The sequence below is a fragment of the Adiantum capillus-veneris genome, chromosome 29 (genome assembly GCF_014529385.1).
Source record: "Adiantum capillus-veneris isolate H3 chromosome 29, ASM1452938v2, whole genome shotgun sequence".
Lineage (NCBI taxonomy): Eukaryota > Viridiplantae > Streptophyta > Polypodiopsida > Polypodiales > Pteridaceae > Adiantum > Adiantum capillus-veneris.
The window spans coordinates 107,417,536-107,425,402 of NC_140959.1; positions in this window are offsets into that span (position 1 = coordinate 107,417,536).

The window sequence follows — 7,867 nt, forward strand, 5'->3', positions numbered from 1 at the left end:
ATACTACCTGCAGGGATCATAAACTTGGACAAGTATTTGGAGGAATCTTTTTGTGATTCAATGCGTATTGATGTCATTATGTTTTTTCAACCCATTTCATTCTCAAATCTTTGTAATCTTATGCCTAGTGTGATAAGGCATTTGACTCTGATCAAGGGATATGTGAATCCGTTGTTGGTCAATTGGATATTTCTAGGTTGGATTGTAGTTGGTCAGATTATGGTCAGCCGCGGACTGTGCTAAGTCGGATATTTCTCTAAAATCGGATATTGGTTAGTTAGATTCTGTTAGGCTTATTTGGATTCAGTTGGGAGGTAGGTTAAAGCTATAAATTGTAATGTTTTGAGACGAGCAAAGATATAAAAATCAGTTATGAGTCTCTCTCTCTCTCTCTCTCTCTCTCTCTCTCTCTCTCTCTCTCTCTCTCTCTCTCTCTCTCTCTCTCTCTCTCTCTCTCTCTCTTCTTGCTCTCACTCAGTCTTTACATGCAGTTTTGAGAGTCGATCTCTTTGTTTTTCCCTGTTGAGTGTGTATGCCCTCAACATGTATTCTAACTCTAAAAATTATCTCAAAGCTATATAACCTAATTTACTAATTTCCCCCTTTAATTTATTGCTAAAAATAGTTAATTTTAGCTTATTTAAATAGTTAGATTAATTATCTATTAATGAGTAACTTACACCATGTTCCTCATAGTACTTTCTATTGTGATAATTAACTTACGAATGTTTTAGCTAATAAGTAGGTACTTCTCGTGTGGCAGAAGCCATCCCAATTACTTAGGCAAGGAGGACAATGGAAGAAGCGCAGGCGTTGAGGGAAAGGCTCCGCCAACAGAAGCACAAAGAAAAAAGAACCCAAGGAACAGAAGCTAATGATGAAAAAGAGGAAGAAGAAGAAGAAAACATTCCTGCTACGCAGGCAGACAGCGGCTCTGGAAAGGATCAAGCAGTAGAAAAGACAGGAATCCGAGGAAAAACGAGAGATTGCCAGCACCATGCGGCAACAAATCCATAACGAGCTCAAGCAAAAGATGGAGCTAAGGGAGAAAGAAGAAGCAAAGAAACCACGCATCGATGATCTCGAATCATCTGACAAATCTACTCAAAGTAAAAAGGAGGAAGAAAACTCACAAGGGAAGGAAGAACCAGACACACTTGACCAGCAGGGAGTTCGATTCTCCCAGGGACACTGGGGTCCCCTCCGTGTCCGCAATAAAAGAGAAAGAAAAAGTGGGAGACCTGCTAGAGCAAGGAGTGAAACTGGAAAAGCAATGTAGAAATCTGCAGATCCAGCTACGACATCCACGTCGGATTTGGCCAAGGATGAAACCATCGTTGGATCTCAGAAGTCAAGGATCCCTCGCACAAAGCATATCTGCAGTATGAACTAAAAGTGCTGGAATCGGCTACCCTCCTCATGATTACTCTAGATGTGAGGTGGCAAAAAACCTCGGGCATGAGATGATCGCCCTGCCACTGATGCGACAGGAGGCTAGGTCATGGCAGCAAAGAATGCTACCAGAATTTGAACCAAACAACCGAGGGGATTACAGGGATGTTCCTGTCACGGAGCAATTCAGATTCAAACCATCATTGACAATCAACCCCTCTGGTGAAAGAAATGGTTTGAGCAAAGACCAACACATGAAACTTATTATAGGAATGCTCCCCATCATCTCAGGATTAACTTACTGTCCCATCAACAGTCGGTGATCCTGGGACAGCTTTTTCTCTTGGCAAAGCAAAAGGCTAGTGGTGTTGAACTACCCAGTTATCACAAAGCCACTCAATAACAACCCATCGTCCGAGCAGTATATGGTTCAGACTCTCAAAGTGGTGATTAACATGATGAAGGAGATCCCGGATCTCACATGCCAGATGCTCATGAAATTTGCCAAGATGCTAATCACGTGCATCATAGCTTTTAATGATATAGAGGTAGCAAAGCATCCCTAGCAGATTTTCATGGAAGCACAAGAGGGATTTGTTGGAATATGGAGACACAAATTCCAAGCAGGAACATCATCTTGGAATTGTATGCAAGAGTCATGTTCATGTCCTTCCACTACATGCAGACTATTGAGGAGGTGTTGACAGGCTTCTTCAAAGTGGACTCCTCCATATTCAATCCCATGACAAAATATCTACCAGCATGCCATATCGCATATCAAAGTACTCTTAGCAACAACCCTTTCAGAGAGCTGGCCACCAAAGTGGAGATTGAGGCAAGAGTGCAGAAGTTCAGACACCTCACTACGACGGTCAAGAGAAGAGAGTAGACCACACTTAGAAACAGATTGCACGAGGATGTGCAATGAATAGGAAGGGGGGAATGTTTGGTGGATACAACGATCCGACATATGACAGGCGGATGCACACCAAACCCTGAAAACACTCGCTCAATTTTTTGAAAGAAGCCGTGTAATTCAGCTTATGATAATTTGTAATTGTAATATAATTTGACATACCCTCCCAGCCTCTCTGATTCTACAACCTTGTAAGAGGCCGACTGGCTGTGGGAAAGCTCCCTTAACCTTTAAGTCAAAACCCTTAGTTTAGACTAAAGAGGTATCATTAGCTTGAGGGAGTTTTGGAACGTTCACTATGAGAGCTTCTGGCTGCTACAACTTGTAATCCTCTATTCTCTTGGACGGGTAATCAAAATTCAATTCCAAATAGCACATTGTGTTCCCAGTCTCTTGCTCTACAATTTAAATATAACCATTTTCAATTCTATTGTGGTTTGCAACGCATTGCTTGTGAGCTAACTGCATTGATTTGAAGGTTAAAATGGTTGTTTTGATGTTTTGACCATGGATAAGTGTTTCTATGCTTAAGGGGTACCTTTCCGAGTAGTTTTGTTTTAGTTTTTTGTACATTGATTGTGATGGATTGTGATTGATGTACCTTCCCAGATGGTGGCAGAACTTGGTAGGATTGTGCCCCTAGGTGCTGTAATACTTCTCCTTAAGTTTCATTACATTCCGAATCCGTTTGGATGCCGAAAAGGCATGATGACCTAGAGCGGTGAGATTAGACGCATACTGATTTTTTTACTAGGAAGTGGTTGATTTGCTTTTGTCATAGTATGAGTAGCCCTTTGAGTTCACTTTGGTGAGATCGACACTCTCATTAAGTCTCCGTGCTCTCGAGTCGCTTCCTTGCATATTGACATTATGTTAGTACAAAAGAGCTATGCTACAGATGTCCTTCATCGCGACGACCTGCTAACAATATCTCTCTCTCTCTCTCTCTCTCTCTCTCTCTCTCTCTCTCTCTCTCTCTCTCTCTCTCTCTCTCACACACACACACACACACACACACACACTCACTCTCTCTCTCTCGCTGTGTGTGAATAAATGTTGGCTTCCTCTTTTGTGTGGGATGGAATACACTCTAAGAGAGATTAACAAAAAATTCAATTTTTAATTTTTCTATGTAGCTTCCTTAAGCGGCAACCACAGGCCACAGATGAAACGGTCCTTCTTCAGGGAATTAGGTGCTCCTTCACCTTCCTCTAGTGAGGCAGCCCATCGCTCCCACAACTCCACAAACTTGGATTTGTAAGTGGCATACTCTAGCAGACTTCCATGCTTTAACTCTATCAGTAGTTGCCATAACTTTTCTGAGGTTGTGCCTCCACTAAACCTCCTCATCATGAAGGCAGCACGTAGTAAGTCCCATGCATCCTTGGTAGCTTGGTGCAAAACATTGTACCAATACTTGGCCTCTACTTTTATCAATAGAGGAAAGATTCATAGCCGTGAGGCATCTTCATCCTTGTTGAAAACCACACAAGCAATGTCAAAGTTATCCAAAAAATTGATGGTGATGTCTTCTCCCTTCTTGCCACTGAATGTGGGAAAAGAGACCCTTGCATGGTAGTAAATCAATAAGCAGACACAAACTTTTTTTTTTTTTGGGGGGGGGGGGGGGGGGGGGGGGGGGGGGGGGTGACTTAGTGATTCATAAAGGTTTATACATGGGTGGAGAACTTGTTGATTAGGAGCTAAGAAGAGCACAAGGCTAGAATATAATAAAGATGCTTACATCAAAAGAGTGGCAGTAATCAAGAATGGGCAAGATGATGGGACGCATATGTGCTTCGAATAGGAAAACCATCTTTTTTTAGGTAGAATATCTTCCTATCAGTGTACACGTTTACATGCATGTGTTGTAACAAACAAAAACGAAAGACTTTTGAACTATTTTTATTATCCATGTTGGGTGTAGAGCAAGGCTTTGAAGACTAGAATTGCATACCTTAAGTGTTGACAAGGTGACACCTTCACCATATGCCTCTACCTCTTGTTGAAGTTCACATAATTCTCCATATTGGGTTCAAAACAGATTGGACGAGAAGAGTCTACTTCAATTGGCTTTCCAGTTTGCATGTGGCAGCAATGGCTAGACGGTCTTACTTCACTTGAACTCTCTATGCCTAGAGAGAGAGTAGGCCCACTTGATTCCACCAAATGCTTTAAGCTTTGTGTCTTGGACTTTGTGTTGATGTAGTTGACAACTCTTCTTTGACGGTTGGAGAAAAACAACTTGGTGCTACACAAAATCTGACTGATGTGAGAGTGTTGATGTGGTTCTCCAAATTAAAACTCACCATAATTTTTGTTGAGATGGAGAGAGAGAGAGAGAGAGAGAGAGAGAGAGAGAGAGAGAGAGAAGAGACACACCATGTACGCTCCCAAAGACTGATTCATATTGAGGACAAGATACAAATATGTAGGTGAGACCAAGTTGAGTAGAGTGAGCCATATATAGCTCCAACACCCCACTCAAACAAAGGTCTCTAGCTTTGGATGAAAAAAACCTTGGGGAGTTCAAGGGAAAAACCCAAGCCCCTATACAATGTGAAAATATGAACCAGTGATGATGATGTGAAAGCGAATTGTGCATCTATGCACAAATATACAAGTGACTCAAAGATCACAATGTGCAGATGTGGAGTGTGCATAGTGCATGGTACCTATAGGATTACAATGTCATATGTACAAAGCTATTACAATAGAAAAGAAGCTAATCTAGAAAGAGTGAGGCCAAAGCAATTCCAAGCTCCGAGCACAAGAGGATGAAACATGACTCGTTGAGGCCTTTGCTCAGAATGTCTGCAATCATCTGGTCACTTGGATAGTGTTCAACCATAATGGTTCCTTGGCGTACTTCATACCTAACATAATGATAATGGACAGTAATGTGCTTTGACTTATTATGTTGAACATAGTCTTTTGCAAGACTAATAGCACTTTGGTTGTCACACCGCAAGGGTGTGCTAGAAAGAGGAGAGTGACCAATATCAACCAGTATTTGTCGAAGCCATATCAACTCATGAGCTGCAAGTGATGCCGCAACATATTCTGACTCAGTCGTAGAAGCTGCAACACAACGTTGTTTCTTGTTGGTCCAAGAACCAAGACAACCATTTATAAAGAAGCAGTCTTCACTAGTAGATCGCATAGATAAATGTGAGCTTGCCCAGTCTGCATCAGTGTAACCCAAAAGAGAAAGAGATTGTAAAGAATCCGATGTGAGTTGTTGTCGATAGACCAAACCAAAATCTATAGTGCCTTTCAAGTATTTCAGCACACGCTTTGCTGCAGACCAATGCAACAAACAGAATATCAGGACGAGTGTTCATGCCAACAAACTGAAGACATCCAATCAAGTTAGCATAAGGCTGATTTATGACAAGTTGACCGCCATTGTCAGAAGTGTTCTTCGTAGAGCTCGCAAGACAAGGTGTGTTGGCTGAATGTGCAGATTCCATACCAAACTTTTGAATAGTATCTGCAATAAAATTTGATTGTCGAAGGAATAAAATACCTTTTGTATGATTCCGTTGGATTTGAATGCCAAGACACGAGTGAATCTCTCCAAGATCCACCATATCAAATGCAGAAGACAATAACTTTTTCACTTGCTGAAGAAATCCTAAATCATTGGAAACAAGGATGGTCTCATCCACATAAAGAGCAAGAATCACAAAACTGCTACCTTGGCATTTTATGTATAAGTTGGGGTCTGAAGAGTAAGAGATGAATCCTTTAGAGGTGAGAAAAAGATCAAATTTTGTATACCATGCTCACGAAGCTTGTTTGAGACCATATAGTGCCTTATGGAGTTGAGCAACAAGGTCTTCTTTACCTGGAATAGCAAACCCTTCTGGTTGTTCCATATAAATTTCCTCTTCTAAGTCACCATTAAGAAAAGCAGTTTGCACATCCATTTGATGAGCTTCTAAATCAAATTGAATAGCAAATGCCAATAAAACTCTAACACTTGTAATGCAAACAACTGGTGAAAAGGTCTCTTGATAATCAACACCAGCTACTTGAGAGTAACCTTTTGCAACTAAACCTGCCTTGAACTTGTCAAAAGATCCATCTGCTTTCACTTTTGTCTTATACACCCACTTACAGTTAATAGTTGTACGACCATGAGGTAATTCAGTTAGTATCCATGTACCTTTAGAGATAAGAGAATCGTACTCTGCTTCCATAGCCTCTTCCATTGATCTTTTTGTGGTGAAGAGATAGCTTCATCATAAGTAACGGGATCTTCAGAAGTAGAAAAAGAATTATCAACAATATCATCATCATAAACATGACATGAGCCATGTTCAAATCAATAGGCAGATCAACAAAAATATCAATATCATCATTGGCAGCATTCGGAATGGATGGTTGTGAAGAGGAAAGTTTCTCTATAGGAAGAGTTTCATCATCTAAAAGAAATGGAAAAGCCTGAAGCAATGATTTAGTATCATCAGAATCATCCATGGACCATGAGCCTCCCATAAGCTGTTCGTTAAAAGTAGCATCATGATTCACGATTACTTTCTTTGAGGAAGGGTCATAGAATTTGTAGCCTTTGGAAGTGTCAGAATATCCAATAAAAATAACTTAAAGACCAGGAGCATCAAGCTTTGTTCGTGTTTCTCTGGGAATATGAATATAAGCAATACATCCAAAGGTTCTGAAATGAGATATAGAAGGAATGTCACCTGTCCATTTTGTGATGGGTATCTTACCAGAGGGTGCAGTAGTAGGAAGATGATTCTGAGTAAATATTGTTGTCAAAGTAGCTTCAGCCCAGAAAACGCGAGATAAACCAGAATGAATCAACATACATCTTACAGCATTGAGAATAGTGCGATTCTTTCGTTCAGCAATGCCGTTTTGTTGAGGTGAATATGGAATAGTGTGTTCATGATGAATTCCACTGTCAACACAGTAATTCACAAACTCTCGAGAGACATATTCGCCTCCATAGTCACTATGAAGCTTCTTTAGGCGACGACCAGTTTGAAGTTCTGCAGCCTTGTGGAATTGTTTGAAAACAGTTAAGGCCTCATATTTTAGTCTAAGTAAAAATACAGTCGTATACCGTGAGAAAGCATCAATGAAAGTAATAAAGTAGTGATATTGTGATCTCGAAGAAGGTAGAGGTCCACATATATTAGTATGAACAAGATCCAATATGTCATGAGAATGAGTTGTATTTGAAAGAGGAAAGGGTTTACGATTATGTTTCCCAAGAGCACAAAACTCACAAATTCCCATATGGGGATGAGCTTTAAGATCCATGCCATGAACAAGATCACGACATTGAAGATCAAGGAGTTTTGAGAAATCAGCATGAACAAAACGGTGATGCCATACTTTGCAATCATGATCACCTGGAGCACTAACAAAATTTGCTATAGCATCATTGAGAGAGAGTTCAAACAAATTACCATTTTGAGGAGCAGTGGCTATAGTCTGTCCATCTTTTTCAATTCGGCATTTGGTATGATCAAATCCAACAAAGAGACCAAGATCAACAAGTCTAGCAACTGAAAGAAGATTACGTTG